The sequence below is a fragment of the Phocoena sinus genome, chromosome 7 (assembly GCF_008692025.1).
Source record: "Phocoena sinus isolate mPhoSin1 chromosome 7, mPhoSin1.pri, whole genome shotgun sequence".
NCBI lineage: Eukaryota > Metazoa > Chordata > Mammalia > Artiodactyla > Phocoenidae > Phocoena > Phocoena sinus.
In genome coordinates this window covers 78,739,205-78,756,538 of record NC_045769.1, presented here as the reverse complement: position 1 = coordinate 78,756,538, position 17,334 = coordinate 78,739,205, and the positions used below count along the sequence as shown (strand labels likewise).

The following is a 17,334-nucleotide window of genomic DNA, read 5'->3' as shown; positions in this document are numbered from 1 at the left end:
AGCCTGTGCTCTGCAACAGGAGAGGTCACAACAGTGAGGCCCGCGTACTGCAAAAAAAAATAAAAATAAAAAATAAAAGCAGAATACATTTCTCCCTTATTTGTATTCCTACAATATATAATTCATTCTTTGTTATGTAGAAAGAACCTTTGGTGTGAGAGTCAGGCAGATTTGTGTTTGAAACTCAATTATCACTTGTGGTCTTGCATATTTTGTCTTTTTTAATGCTCAGTGTTTTGTTAAAATATGAAATTTAGGATGATAATTATTTATTTCACTGATTTCTTGAAGGGTTAAATAAAATAATAAATGTTCAGAACTTTGCCTAAATCCTGGCACATACTGGGTACTCAATTTTTATCTATCATAATGGCATTTATATTCATGTATTTTAGTTTTGTGGGCATCTATATACCTGCTATATTTTAATTGAATCTTTTGTATCTGCAGAAGAAAGGACTGAAAAGGTCTATTGAATTAAATTGTTTTCTTTTTATTACACAAGTACTTCTGTGATGCTGAACACTTTATATCTGCACTATCCAATATGGTAGCCACTAGTCACATGTGATTATATTTAAATTAGTTAAAATTAAATACAATTAAAATTCAGTTCTTTATTCAAACAGTGTCTGGCGGTTACTGTATTGGACAGTGCAGATTTAAGAACATTTTCATCTTTGCAGAAAGTTCTTTTGGATGGTGCTGCTCTAGATTGCAATAGTACTGCTTCTAGCTCAGCATAATATTTCCAGCTTGGTCAGCTATCTCCTCCATCATTCTGGATCCTATATTTGTAGCAATCCAACTATGGTTTAATTTCACTTTTGAGCAGCCAAATCATACAACTAATTTATATAGAATTTACAATAAGTTAAATTACCAAGTGCTTTAACTTTTTTCTCTATAGTGCTTTCATAATATTTTGAAAGTATTGACTATACCAAGTGTTGGCAACTTTTTCTGTAAAGGGCCGGATACTAAATACTTTAGGCTTTGCAGGACATACCGTCTCTGTTGCAACTACTCAACCCTGCTATTGTAGCATGAAATCAGCCATAGACACTACGTAATAGTATGCATGTGGCTGTTTTATTTATAAACTAGGTTGTGGGCCACAGGTAGTTTCCAAGGCCTGGTCTGTTTTCACAGACTTCACTGCTTCCTGTAGTGACATAGCCAGTCCTTTCTACCCTTTCCCCCTTTTTCTTTTGGATCAAAATAAGTCTACCTATAAACACTTTTAAATTGTTTTTTGCCAGACTGGAGAGAATCCAATCTCAGTTGGTACTAGGGGCTCACCTTCTCAAAGATTTCATCAGAATTCTGAAGGTTTACAGAGACCCCCAGAAAGTAAAGAGATATTAAGAGGTGCTAACATAGTATGCTTACTGTGTACCAAGCATTGTTTAAACCCATTACACCAGTTAGCTCTTTTAAACCTCACAACAACCTGCTTTATTGATGAGGCAAAGAGGTAAACCCAATCTAGACAACCGCACAGTATTAGTCTCTACACAAGCTTGCTTCCAGGCAGTGCTTGTGTCCTTGCTTTGACCTCCAAACTCTTTTTTTTTAGAACAGGACAGTGGCTCAAGAACCACTTTTCTAAATATATTTCCCATACAAAATAATTTCAAGATATAATAATTATTAGTTCCTTGTACAGTAGTCTATTTAAACAAGAATTAATCAAATAGTAAGTATGTGAAAACAGCAACACCACAAAGATTGAGCCATATTACTGGTGTAATCAAACATTAGAACAGTCTTGGAACAGGCAAGCAAAATATTCAGAAGGCTGAATCATGGCTGCACACCTAACTGATTTCAACCATGACTTGTACACTGTGAGACAGCACAGATACCTTATGCAGATGGTTCAGTAGCAGAATGGCACTTGGTTTGCTCTTAATAGAAGCAACATAAATGCAACTGACAATCTAGAGACAGACAACGGCCTTATTCACATGCTGAAAATCAGGTTGTGTCCCTCCAGTCCACACTCCATTCACTGTGCAGTCTGTCGATGAGTAAACACATAGTGCAGGATTCATTCAGTGGGATCTAGGCCTCGTGGTCTAAGCAAAATCAATTCTTGGTTGATACTGCAATACCATGGGGTATGGGGGTATGACTGATACGAAGGGCCTTCCTGAGGGCAGACTTGTGAAGCTGAGCAGTTCAGACACCGAAAGTTTTTGCCTCTTAGTCTCCATCTTGTCATGTAGATGAACTCCATAGTATGGTCCTTCCCCATAATTTCACCATTGTACAGCACATTCAACTCATAAGAACTTGGAAGTTTTAGTTTTAAACTTAGAAATTTTTTAATAGTTCCCATAGTTATATGTGTAGAGCACCAAATGAATTTCTTCATTAAACCCTTTACTACATTGTCCCCTGATTGTCCATTATTTCATAAACAATCTAGACATATAGCAATCTATGGGTCACTTCTGTGATAGTCTTTATCATCTTGATTTTCCTCACCTTCATCTACTTTAGGCTTGTCAACTTTTGAAGTATCATCTTGTCCATTTTCTTGAGGCTTGTTTTTCTTCCAAAATTCAGACTCCCACTCAAGTTCTTATTCTCGTAGTAGTGACAAACTTAAATATAATTTCCTCTAATGTGTTATCCAACTTCAGCGTTTCTAACGGGTTTGTCTCATGAACCTGTTTGCCACACCTTGGGCAAATCATTGCTGTCTTCAAAGTGCTGGACAATACAAGTCTTACAGAAGGTATGGAGGCATTCTGTCACTGTAGCTGGCTTGATCAGATACAGATATAGCAGGTAAAGATTGAAATGTAAGGATTGATGTAAGGATAGAAGTGTTTCACCAGGTGTTTCCTCTGTAGCCATTCGTGGTTAGCTAGGACTGGCTCTAGTAGTTCAGGCAAGCAGAGGTATGAAAGTATGATCCCAGGAGCTGGTGTGGAGTTCCCAACTGGATGTCCTGAGGCATGAAAACTGAAATCCAGACTTCTCATGAGATCGCTGGTCGTCATTCCTTTTGGTGATTCTGCTTTCCCATACAGTTCTGGAGGCTGGAAGTCTGAAATCAGGAAGGCACCATGGTTGGGTGCTGGTGAGAACCTTCTTCTGGTTTGCAGGTGGCCGACCATGGTTGTATCCTCACACATGTGAAGAGCAGAGTAGAGGAAGCAAGCTGTCTCATGATTCTATTATGATACTATTATTTGCATGAGGATGCTTCCCACATCTTTATCTCCAGAACTTCCTGAGCTCCAGTCTTACCATCCACGCAAGCAACTTGTCCATCTGGGTGTCTCATGAGCACATACAGCTCAGCATTTCTCAAACAGAAATAATTATTTTCCCTCTTAAGCCTGCTGTTTCTCTTATATTGCCTTCCTTTTTGAATAGATTTCCAAGCTGCATATCTGCTTGTCATCTGATTCCTCCTCTGACAGCCCTACCAATTACCAAGTCCTGGAAATTTTTTTTTTTAAATAAATTTAAAAAATTTTTGGCTGCATTGGGTCTTCTTTGCTGTGTGTGGGCTTTTCTCTAGTTGTGGCGAGCGGGGGATACTCTTCGTTGTGGCATGTGGGCTTCTCATCACAGTGGCTTCTCTATGTTGCGGAGCACAGGCTCTAGGCGTGCAGGCTTTCAGTAGTTGTGGCAGGCGGTCTCAGTAGTTGTGGCTCATGGGCTTAGTTGCTTCACAGCATGTGGGAACTTCCCCGACCAGGGCTCGAACCCATGTCCCCTGCATTGGCATGTCCATGTCCCCTCTTAACCACTGCACTACCAGGGAAGTCCCAAGTCCTAGAAATTTTGAATTACTTTGGGAAATCACTTTCAAAACCACTTATGTCTCACTTTTGTAACTTCCACTTGCCCACTTGTCTGTATTCCTGACCATCTCATAATTGGCCTTTCCTTCTATCAGTCTAGCTCTCCTTCCAGATAACTAGTCCTCATGATGCAGTCTGAGAGGTCATCCCAGTATGCAAATTGAACCATGTTATTTTCCTGCTTGAACTCTTCATTGGTTTCCTGCTGCTCTTAGAATTGTGAATTTCATCAGCGACCAACAAGACCCTTCATGATCCTATCCCTTCTTACCTCTCCAGCACATCACAGTGTGTTCCTTTTCACCCTGTGCTCTGTTCATAGTGACCTTGAAGTCTTTGCATAAGCTCTTTCCTCAGCTTGGAACACATTTCCCTCAATTTGGCCACCTGGCCAACCCCTGCCCATTCCACTTTTTTTTTTTTGGTGAGACAGACCTGTGCTTAGATGTTGCTTGCTCTCCATGCCTTCTGTGACTTCTGAGGTGCCTTCTCTAGTCCCTCAAACCAGGGTTAGGTGCCTCCTCTTTACTCTCACAGCACCTGTAACTAGTCCTATTCAGCATCTATCCTTCTAGGTTGCAATTGCCAAAGGTTGCTTATCTTTCCCATAGACTAAACTCTGGGAAGGCAGGGTTGGTCTTTCCTGCTCTTATAGCCCTACTGCTTGCACAGTGCCTAGTAGAAGCTCTATACATATTTAATAACTGAAAAAAAAAAAAAAGATCAGAAAGAGGAAGCTAGGAATATGGGCTCTGGAGTGAAAAAAAAGAAAAAAACCCATGGGTTTAAATCCCACCTTTGCTCCTAATAGTTATATGACCACTGCTACTTGCTATATGACTTATGTTGACCTCCTGAAGCCTCAGTTTTGTCATATGTAACATGGGAATAATAGTAAAACCAAATTTACAGAGTTGTTTTCAGACTTCTGTGAGATAAAGCATGCAGATCAATTAGCCCTGTGACTGGAACATGGTCATTGCTCAATAAATGTCGCTATTAGTAGTACCGTCCTTGCAAGGCACACAATGTCTAAAACCAGACTGCCAGGATTCAAATCCTGGCTTTAAAAGCGTAAACAGACTCACAGATACAGAGAACAAGCTAGTGGTTGCCAGAGGGGAGGGGGTGGGTAGGATGGGCGAAATAGGTGAAGGGGTTAAGAGGTACAGATGACCAGTTATAAAATAAAAAAGTCACATGGGTGTAATGTACAGCACAGGGAATATAGTCCATAATTTTGTAATAGCTTTGTATGGTGCGTAATCTATAAAAATATCGAATCAGTATGTTGTACACCTTAAACTAATATAATATTGTAGTTCAACTATATTTCAATTTAAAAAAAAAACCTGGTTTTACATCCTACTAGGCATGGGACCTTGGGCAAGTCGTTAACCTCTCTGTGCCTCAGTGTCCACATGGTTAAAATGGGAAATTAACACCATATGCCTTAAGGTATTATTGTGAGGGTGAAATGAGCGACTGTGACAAAGATTCTCTCCTTGACCAAACTTTATAGTGATGTTCTTTTGAGCCCTCTGCTCAACTAAACCTGACCCTTCGGACTTCTGTCTCCATCCTTGTAAAGTCTAGTTTTAGCAAGAATCCTGTCAAGTCAGTTTAGCAAGAATACTCCACTCTTGATATCTGATCACTCTTGACATATGATCAAATTCCTCATCACCCACCATCTCCCTGGTGATATCTGATCACCCTTACCTGCCTTCAGCAAGAATCCTGTTAGGTTGGTGTAGCAAGAATTATGCTACCCTCTGAGACAGTTTTTCATCCACAGACCCCTCTACTTTTCTCCTAGGCTATAAATTCCAGTTTTTAACTTGTTGCATTCAGAATTGAGCCCAGTTCTATATTGAGATATTTTTTCTCCTATTGCAGTAGTCCTGAATAACAATCTGTTTTTATTGTTTAAACTACTGTCGGGGTCTGGTTTTTCTCTGACACCTGGCATACTATGTCAGGCTATGGGAACATTTGCCATTATTATTGCCTGTATAAAAAGGAAACTGCCCTTGTCTAAAGGAAATAGTAAAGTTTAATTTTTGTTTTTAGCCTCTTTCTGGAAGGGTAAGAAATATAACAGGAGCTGACAGTATTGTTCCAAATGAAAAGTAAAACACTGTCAATCTTTTAGACATTGGGCCCATTCAGTGCTTAGCAGCAGATGATCATAAAAACCTAGATGTTTTTCACAAATCAGATTATATAGGGATTTGTGACCAAACCTTCACTTTCTCAGGGATTTTCTGGTATTATGCAGTGAAAAATGCTGTGTTTTGCAAAGCTCAAAACTCATGGTATCACATGGGTAAAAATTATTTACAGGTAAGTTCAGTTGCTGTGGAATCATTTAAAATATTTTATATGATCAAAGAAGATGCTGGTAGGTTGCTTTAATATGTGATTTTTCAAATGTATAATAATGCTTTCTTTTTCTGAATTTCCACCATCCCTAGTCTTTCACTTCATGAAGAAGCATATACAACTCAGTTCTAGTCTTTTGTATTAACTCTCAGATAAACAGAATTTTCATGTCGGTTTTGGAAGTTTTCAAGAGATGTGTTTCTTATGAGAGCCTAAGAGCTGGGGGTAATTAATACACAAATGAACAAATAGTAGAAGGGAGTGATATATCAATGTCAGAATTCTGTAAGTATCAAATAACTTTTCTACAATTAGAAGCAGCATGCTTTATGATTTTAGTCACTGAATAAATAAACAGGGAGCCTGCGAAACACTGAGTCTTATAGGTGAGAATGAGTCTGGGAACCAAGGAGGTAGACGTCTGTAAGAAGCCCTAAGCTCTAACATACTAGTTTAAAGAAAAAAAATCCCTAGGAGAAGGAATTGTCATGAAAAGAGGTTAAACTTGTATAAATATGGTGACTCTATTTTTATCTCCTTGCATTAATTGAAAGCTGTTTTTTTGTCTGATAACATTTCCTTTCCAGTAGAAAATACTTACTAGGAGACAGTTTTCCACAGGTCTCTTGCGTTTCTGCATATCCTGTGAGTAGAGGCAATGGCTGCCTTTGTCTAGACTATCTTTTCAAGGATATTTGTATAGCAAACAGCCTTGGAAGATAAGACAGTGTCTCCCTTCAGAACAAAGGGCGGGCTCATCACAAAACGTTTGGGTTCCCAAAGCTCAGGGCTCCTCTTCTGCATTTCCAACCTGCTGAGTGTGCAGGTGTTTCCCTTGTCATCCCCATGAGGGAATTACATGTCCTGAAATGACACAAGAAAATGATAATATTCTGGCTACTACTATTGCTATAAAACTATCTATATATCTTTAGATATCTGTATCTATATATATCTATATGTATAGATATAAAGGAATCTTGTTTCTTCTGCCAGTACCCACGAAACTGTGTGTGGCAGCTAATTTGCTGCTTGCAAGTAGGATTAAATCTCAGAACCCTTCAAAATTCTTGACAATACTTTTCTTATGTTCTATTTCCAGAAAGAAAATTTATATATTCTTTGCTCTCCCATAATAATTTCTTGTTTTGAGTTTCCTTTACATGATTTTTTTCTCATTCCTTGTCTCAGCCACCTATAAACAACATATAGAGATTTTCCTACCATTCTTAATGATTTACTGCATCACTGATCTCTCTTTCTATTACCAGTCCTGAAGCACCTCCCTTGGGAACATCTTTATACTCCCTTTCCAGATTCTCAGATGCCTCAGTTCCAGTGGCCTCCATTAAAAAAAATTACTTAATTACCTGGTTTGAACTTAGTTAAACTAAGTCAGACTTAGTCAAACATCAGTCAAAACTCCACTGCCTGCAAGATTTCAAATTTTGAAATTTCCTCTTCTCACCACGACCTCGTCTTTTTCCTCTTCTACTCTATCATTCATCCTTAACTAGCTCCTGGCCTCATCTTTTCTTTTAGTCCTTTGATATACTTCTCTCAATTCTCGCTTTACTTAATTTTGATTATAATATTGAGTGCTAAATACTCTGTTGTGCAAACACTCTTTTCTCACAACAAATTAGGAGGATAGGCACTATTACGATCTTGATTCCTCAGACTAAAACTTTGAGACTTAGGGGTGAAATAAAATTCCCAACACTACAGAGGTAGCAAGTTACAGAACAGGGGCTTCATTTAAAGGCTGATAAACTCTAGATCTATATCTGATTTCTGGCTTTACCACCTATTTTGTAACGATAAACTTTTAAAGTCCTATAGGCTACTCTGTAGAGTATTAGACTATTGTATATTGCAAAATAAAGTAAAAAATCTGGATAAATGTACCTATAAAATCCCTGCTACTTTCAGATTCATTCTACCATTGAGCAACTTTTTTTTTTTTTTTTTTTTTCGGTATGCGGGCCTCTCACTGTTGTGGCCTCTCCCGTTGCGGAGCACAGGCTCCGGACGCGCAGGCTCAGCGGCCATGGCTCACAGACCCAGCCGCTCTGCAGCACGTGGGGTCTTCCCGGACCGGGGCACGAACCCGCATCCCCTGAATCGGCAGGCAGATTCTCAACCACTGCGCCACCAGGGAAGCCCCCATTCAGCAAATTTTTGATCACAGGTTGTTGTTGACTTTTTATCATATTTCTCACAATGATTGTTTAAAATCTTCTCCAAATTCCTCAAGCCTCCAATTCTATACTAGTCTCTCTGGTTTGAAGTCATCAGTAGAAGCTCTCAGTTCATTCCACTGAGGTTCATTCTCTTTCTCTTTCTTACTTCTTTCTCTCAGGATGCAATATCTTCCAAGCCTAGACCTTCCATCTGTGGTACATTAAAAAATTACTCTTACTCCTATAACTGCCAGGGCTTTATTTGCATTTTACTTTCTTGTATTTGGATTTCACTCCCTTCACTCACTGAAATGTGGGTCTCAGAAATACTGGTCGCAAAAATCAGTAAGTATTTTATAAACACTCAATTTAATCCCCTTCTGTTAGTTATCATTTTCACTACTTCTGTATAGCTTTTGATACTCCTTGTTTCCAAGTAAAAGCAAATGGCCAGGACTCCAAGCAAGGTCTCTGAATTTGGAACCAGCTTTGAACTTGGACTCTTCAACTAAACTAGCTATGAAATCTTAAATTTTAACCTCTCTGAGCCTTAGTTTCCACATCTCCAAATGAGAACTTTTATATATACCTTCAGGTTTCTTAGGAAGATAAAATGAAATTATAAAGTTCTGAGCATGTTTCTGATGAATAAGGAATCTTCAGTAAATGACAGCTATCTCTGTTATGTCATTAACACAGTGTCTGATACATAGTAATTTGTTTCTGTTTTCCTCCCCTAACTTCTCTTATTTTATGTGATGTTTCATATTATTTGTTTTCCATTTACTTTTTGGACAGATATTTTCTTCTTTCGTTGGTCTTGTCTTCTTCTAACTCTATGTTTCCAAACTTAATCCTTAGACCACTTATTTTATCTTTTTATAATTGTGTCTTTGTCCAGTTGTATCCTCTCCTGCATTTTCTACTATCATATTTATGCCAGGGATATCACGATCTGTGTCTCTAGTGCCATGTATTTTAACTCAAAGATTATAAAATTACAGAATACTTGAGCACATGATCATTATAAAAATTCAAATAACATAAATATATAAAGAGTAAAACATGAAATTTCCTCTCCCCACCAACATCTAGTCTTACAACATCTGCTATGTCTCTTGGGTTTAGAGGGTGGGACATGTGTTATTATCCGGATTTTTCCATGCATTTGTATCCAACCAATAAGCAACAACATACAGGATTTGATTTTTTAACATAATGTAATCCTAAATTCTCAATCTGCATTTCCATTTTCCTGTTATAAACTTTCACCTGGGTATCCCAGTGGAAAATTGACGTGCAAGCTGTACAAAACTACACTCATGTCCCTTCCTGAACAGCATCTACTCCTGACTTCTCTGTCTGCCTGGTCCTTGTGGATAAACTTAGTCACTTTGCCATCTCCCTCTCCTTTATCCCCCACCACATCAAACCGTTTGCCAAGTTGTATAAATTCCAACTCTATGGTGTCTCTTTTGTCCTTTTTCTTAAATTCTCTGAGATATTTTGGATCACACTGATAGTGTGATTCAGACTACCAATTTGTGTAAGAATTGCTTTGTATTTCAGTTTTGTAGGAAAGGTTTTTCTCCCTTCCTAGACCAGTGCCAAGTTTTAGATTCTTGTTTGTTCTTCCATTCTGTGTTTCCCCCATCACACTTTAATTCTTTATCACACTCTCTGCTTTTGCTACTGCAGTAGAAGTTCTTCAAGAGCAGAGACCACATTCCTCACTTTCAGTTTCTTAATAGGTTCTCCATCTTGGACATTTATGTTCCCTTTTCAGTGCTAAATCAAACAATGGTGCTTCTTACGACTGATTTTTAAAAATTTTTATTGGGATATAGTTGATTTACAATGTTGTGTTAGTTTCAGGTGTACAGCAAAGTGAATCAGTTATACATATACATACATCCACTCTTTTTTAGATTCTTTTCCCATAGAGGCCATTACAGAGTATTGAGTAGAGTTCCCTGTGCTATACATATACAGTAGGTCCATATTAGTTATCTATTTTATATGTAGTAGTGTATATATGTCAATCCCAGTCTTCCAACTTATCCCTCCCCCTCTTACCCCCCCCAGTAACCATAAGTTTATTTTCTACATCTGTAACTCTATTTCTGTTTTGTAGATAAGTTCATTTGTAGCCTTTTTTTAGATTCTCCGTATAAGCGATATCATGATTTTTTTTTTTTGCTATACAGTAGGTTCTCATTAGTTATCTATTTTATATATTGTAGTGTATATATGTTAATCCCAATCTTTCAATTCATCACCCCCCCACCATTGATTTTTGAACTTGATTTGATGAAGTGTGGGAATTTTCCCACCTCTAGTGTCTTCCTGCCTTAGGCTGTTCTGCACATCTTGGCAGAAAATATTCATAAAACCCAGCTCCAATCATGTCATTCTTTTGCTGAAACTGTTTGTTGGCTCCCCACTGACTACTGAATATGTATACAGTTCTTCTCTTGGTGTCAAGGCCTTTCATGATATGACTCCAAAATATCTGTCTGGTTTATCTACTCCCAGTTGTCATTCCCTAAGCTCTAGATTACTCATATTTCTCCCAGTCCTTGCCAGTCAAGTTTTCATAGGCCTTATTCTCTAGCTTTGCTGTCTTCCTAAGACTCTCTCTATATTTAGGAGCCCTGCCTCCATCTCCATTTATAGATATTCTACCCATCTTAAAGCTTCATTTCAAATGACACCACCCATAATCCTGCTGGAATTAATCATATTTTATCTTTTTTTTCCCAGCTGTTTGGGACTTTGTCAGCAGCAGCTCTATCTTGGTCATCTGTGTACCTCTTGCAATGTCTTGCACGGTGCGTGGATATATGGAAAATTAGGTGTCAGGAGTTGCTGATGGAGGCAAACAGATAACTTTTGGGGGGTGGGTAACTACTTCTGGAGGGAGAAAATAGGGAATAATAGCAATTAATTAATGAATTTTAAATTTATCCAATACATATTTATTGGATAGATACTCTATACTGGGCACTGTACTAGGCACTGAAATGTGATGGAAAATGGGCAACATTACCTCTGTCCTTAAAGAGTTTAAAATTAAGAAAAGAAAACAATTGTAATAAATAATTAAAATAAAGAGTAGTAGAGGAAGTATAAGGTACAGTGGGGACACATAGCTGAAGAGTCTGACCTGTCTACTGAGGATGGGGGAAGTGACAAAGTGAAGGAAATATAGGGTCTAGCCACAGACAATGGGCTAGGTGTGGCAGATTGTTTCATACAGAGAAAATAGTAAGTCTGATGGCCTTGTGGTTAGAATTCATGGGACACGTGAAACAAGTTTGGTGCAGCTGGTGTATAGGGTAAGCAGAGTGGCAAGAGACATAGTGAAGAGGTCCAATCACAGAACCATGTAAACCATGGTAAGGAGTTTGAATTTTTCCACTAAGGACAATAAAAAACCATTAAAAGATTTTGAAGCAGGGAATGACTTGATTAGATTTATGTTTTGACAGTTTCCTTTTGGTGTGGAAATAGAGGTAGAATAAATTCAAGGAGATATATTGAAAGTCTGTTTTAGAAATCCAAGCAAGGTAGAGAGAGAGAGAAAAAATATGAATGAATGATGACAATTACTTATCTTAGGGATGTAGCTGTGCAGATTTGAAAAATGTTTAGGAGACTGCACAGCATAATAGTTAAAAACTATGGCTTTCTGAATTTTCACTTCATATTTTTTAGGTGAACAACATGGCAAGTTAGCTAACATCTCTCAGGTCAAGTTTCCTCATCTCTAAAAATGGGAATAATAAAGAATTCAACTACATAATGCACGTAAAAGCTTTTTGCACAGCCCTTGGCACATAGTAATCACTCAATAAAATATTACTTATTATTAGAATTAACACAACTTGAGTGACTGGGAAGGATGAGGGAGAAGATGGAGACAATGAGATCATTCAGACTGTGGTTTACTTATTGAGTGGATAGTGATGCCATTCAATGAAATTTGGAAGCAAGTGTTGAGGAGGGGTGGGAAGACAATGAGTTTGAGTGAAGATGTAGGAATTAGCTTAACAGGTCTGGAATTCAGGAGAGAGATTTGAAGTTACTTACATAAGGGTATTTCTTGAAAAGATTGGCAGGTTTCTATCTTCTCCTGTCCTTATTACCTCGCAATCCATGTTGCATTTGTTCCCACTACGCTATAGGAAGTGGAGTGCTCTAGTTGCTAATTTAATTCATGTGAGTGGATGGGAATGTCTGGGGAGTAGGTGTGGTGTGAGAATAGAAGAAGGTGCAGGGAACCCTGGGAACACCAACTTCTAAGGGGTGGGTAGAGGAACAGGAGGCTGTAAAGGAAAAGGGAGTGTGTAACCAGAAGGAAAAACCAGGAGACAGTCATGCCACAAAGCCAGGCAGAACAAGTATTTCCAGAGGAGGGAATGGTCAGTTGTTCTGTTGAGTGTAAAGAAATGTAAGGTCTAAAAATTATTAACTGGATTTAGCAATGATGATGTTAATGATGAACATTGTCATAGAGTGAAACTTTGCATAGAGTGGTGAGGACAGGAGAAAGATCTGAGTAGACTGAGACCTGATTAGGAAGTGAGAAAATAGAATCCTGGCAATGCTTTCAAGAAATTTGGCCGTGGAAGGGTGAGAGAGAACAGGAGCTGAAGAGGGAGATGAGGGTAGAGAATTTGTTTTGTTTTGAAAAATGGGGTGAATATTAGCATATTTAAGTGAAGATAAGAAGGAGGTGGTAGAAAGGTAGAAGTGTAGAGGGCCAGGAAATTAGAGAGAAACAGGTGAAGATAGAGCAGAGAGGCCCATGAAAACACTCTGGAGTTGAAAGATGATAAATTAGGGATTCCAGCATGATGAGCCAAAATAAGTCCATCGTGGCATTTTGGTACACAATCTTTCCAAAGGGCTTCCCTGGTGGCGCACTGGTTGAGAGTCCGCCTGCCGATGCAGGGGACATGGGTTCGTGCCCCGGTCCGGGAAGATCCCACATGCCGCGGAGCGGCTGGGCCCGTGAGCCATGGCCGCTGAGCTTGTACGTCCGGAGCCTGTGCTCCGCAACGGGAGAGGCCACAGCAGTGAGAGGCCCGCATACCGCAAAAAACAAACAAACAAACAAAAAACAAACACAGTCTTTCCAAAGATAAAAGGGCTTTGGACTAAAGTAAAGCAATTTCTGTGGCTCTGTTTTATAGTAGGTGATTTCACGAAGGTCATGGGGTGAGACTCACATTTATGAGAAGATGAAAAGAGGAAGCTTTTAGAGAGGTTATGTTTGTACTTATAGAAGCAAAGAGTTTCTTCAGAAATGGCAATAGAGAATGAAGAGACATCAAACATCTGAAGAACTGACTTGCTTGATCATCTAGGAGACTGGTCTTGGACACTTTTTGGCAAAAAATGTTGCATATGAAAGAATGTCTAGATGTAATCAATAATCAGACTTTGAGGAAGGAGGATCATAAAGAAACTTCTCTTGAAGAACAATAACTGAAGCTGAGTAGGATTGATATATGTACATATTTTACATGACATATCCCAGGGGAAAGCAAATTATTTTGTAAGAATTTTAGAGAAATACAGTGTCTGTTTTCTTTTAGATTGTGAGGCAGCACAGACATATCTGTGCTAATTTCAGAGAATGTTTTATTTATCTGCCACTTCTTTAAAACCTTCTATCTCCCAACCATGCACATTCTATATTTTTGACAAATGGGCCTTTTGTGCACAAACTTCATAATCAAATTGGTTCAAGAATAAATTGCTGAAAGTGGAACTTTCTTACATTAGCCCTTGTGACAGCTAATGAAGATGAATGGGATAAAGCAGGACTTCCCTTTATGAAGGAGGAGCTCTCATTCCCCACTGTGTTGGCTAAAGGCAAATTTGTTTGCAAAGGTAAAAAATCGAATAATCTAATTGCTTAATTCTTGTGGAAAGCTATTGTCAGACAGCCTGCTCAAATACACAGACATTTGCTAAAGAAGCAAGTGTAAAACTCTTGCATACACATCCAGTAGAAACCTCAATTTTTTCTCCATTGGACATTTGATCAGAAAATGTTTATATTTGATCTGAAGAAAAAAGTATTCTCTCGATTTCACTGATGTTCAGATTAACTATCTGAACAAACATTTCTAGTTGCTTTAATTCTGGGAAATAAAGACCATAGTTGGAATTGTGGAATGACTAGAACTATGGAGATCATAAGCAAATTTGAGAATGGTTCTTGTCCTCAGCTAATACAACAGCCAAGTATATGAAGCAATTGGAACTCTTGTACACTGCTGGTAGGCATCACATCGGCACAATTACTTTGGAAAATTGTTTGGCAATATCTACTAAAGGCAAATATATACCTACACTATGGTCCAGTGATTTCAGTCCTGGCCATTACCCAACAAATTATTTGTATGAGAATGTTCATTATTGCCATTAGTCAGCATAGCCCCAAACTAAAAACAACTTAAATATCCTTCTACAGAATAGAATAGAATACCTGCATAACAATCAAAAAGAACGAGCTATCGACCAAGGAACAACATAGCTGAATCTTAAAAACAATGTTGAGTGAAAGAAGTCAGAGGCAAAAGAATACACACTATATCTGTATGGTTCCATATTTTTAAAAGTTCAAATACAAGCAAGATGGATGCATGAGGATAAAGGTTAGAATGGTGGTTACCCTTGGTGGCGGACATTGACCTGGAGGGGGCACAAGAGAACCTTCTGTAGTGCTGGAGATGTCCTAGACTCCAGTGTGATTATAAGAGTAGCAATTAAAAGAGGGTTATACATATGTAAAGATCCACTGAGCTGTATATTTCAAATTTGTACATTTTACAATATGTTATACTTCAATTTTAAAAATGGACCATTTCTCCACATCAGTGACTTTTTTTAAGCCTTTTTATCTACAGAGAGGGCAAAAGAAGGCAATTATCAGGGCTTGTCTCCTTGACCATGACTTTGCTGGCCTTGGATGTTTTCAGGTAGATCAGACCAAGTGACAAAACATCACTAAACTGAGTAATTGATTTTCGGTTAGGAGGTAACAACTGAAACAACTGAATATTTATTGGATTTAAAGTAGTTATTAAAGATAAATTTGATTTACAGAGCCACAGAGGCTTTGAGAGCATTCTGTAAACAACTCTTTTTGAATTTGTTCTATCCATGAATCAATAGTCACAGGCCTATGACCTTGACCACCTCTTTGTCTCTTAGTTTGTGGCCTTATTTACCCTTATCTAAGCCTTCTAGAGGTCCTTCATAGGCTCTGTCAATGGCCAGATTTCACCTTCCTTACACTTTGACCCATGAACTTCGGAAATACACAAGGAGATAGTGTTGCACTTTAGAAAATACAAGAAAATTAAAATGTCTGGAATTTTAGAAAATATTGCAGTGTAGGGGAGGCAGCTAATTTTCACAACAGCAGTCTATTCTATCAATAGATGATGAAGCCTGCATGGAGCAGGATGATGGCTCTCTGTTTCCGGTGTGGTTGAAGAAATTGACTTGCTTATAGCAAAACACCCTCAGGATGAAAGTCAGGAAGAATTGGAGAACTGGAAAGGACCTTAGATCAACTTAATCTCATTTTTCCAAAAGCATGAAAACCATGCAATTGAGTAAGGATATTTATTACACCTGTTTATATTTAATCCATTGAGAAGGACAAAGCACATGCCCTGACATCACTAGAAGGAAAATAATACTTTTTACCCCTATTATATTTTAATGATTATCTGTGCAATGCAGGTATATATTATGATAGCAAGGAAGACAGACTTTGGAGTTGGAGCAGTGATGCTGAATCCAGCCTCTGTACCCCGACACTGAATTAAATCTTGGAGACAGAGTTTTGGGTGAAGTAGAAAAGAATAGCTCGGGCTTCCCTGGTGGCGCAGTGGTTGAGAGTCCGCCTGCCGATGCAGGGGACACGGGTTCGTGCCCCGGTCCAGGAAGATCCCACATGCCGCGGAGCGGCTGGGCCCGTGAGCCACGGCCGCTGAGCCTGCGCGTCCTGAGCCTGTGCTCCACAACGGGAGAGGCCACAACAGTGAGAGGCCCGCGTACCGGAAAAAAAAAAAAAAAAAGAAAAGAATAGCTTTATTGCTCTGCCAGGCAAAGGGAGCCACAGCAGGCTAATGCCCTCAAAACTGTGTGTCTTGACCTGGAGGGGATAGTGAGGAGTTTTATAGTAATGGTTCAAGGAGAGTGTGATCAGCTCGTGGACATTCTTCTGATTGGTTGGGGGTGAAGTAACTGGGAGTCATCATCATCAACCTCTGATTCCAACGGGTCTGAGGTCTCCGTGCTTGTGGGCAGCATACAGTTAACTTTTCCCACTTAGGGGGTGGTTCAGTATCTTCGAAACAGCTCAAAGATATTCTTTTGTATATCCCTTGAGGGGGAACCAGGAAGGATCCTGCCCCAAGGCTGCACTATTGTTTCTTTACTATTCCTCCCTTGTCTTTGCATCCCCTTCCCTTGTTTAATTAGCAACTGTTTGAACCTGCCTGTTGGAACTCAGAGAAGGTCATGGAGGCTGAATGAAGCCTGTTTCCTGTAATCAAGAAATGGGGGGACACAGAAAGCCTTTTGTGCCTAGGAGCTCCACAGAGTCCAGCTCAGTTTCAGCAGGGAGTTCAGGGTTTGCTGTTTATTGGTTATGTGATCCCTTGCAAGTTACTTAACTTCTTCAAATCCCATCTCCTTTATTGCTAACGTGGAGCTTATAGTAGTGAGTTGACAAACGTAGCACTTAGCACTTAGTAGAACAAAGCCTGGTACATCTTAGCAGCATAAGCATTACTAATCATTATCATCAAATAATAATAACAACCACAACATAATTATAACAACTACTATTTATTAGCTTATATTTGTGTAGTGGATCTAATGTAAACAAGAAGTATGTGAGACTGCCA

General features: G+C 38.9%; 1 pseudogene; it reads right to left on the bottom strand.

The window, feature by feature from the left end:
• Nucleotides 1–2,081: 2,081 nt before the first annotated feature.
• On the bottom strand, nt 2,082–3,131 carry LOC116756375 (annotated as a pseudogene).
• Nucleotides 3,132–17,334: the final 14,203 nt, after the last annotated feature.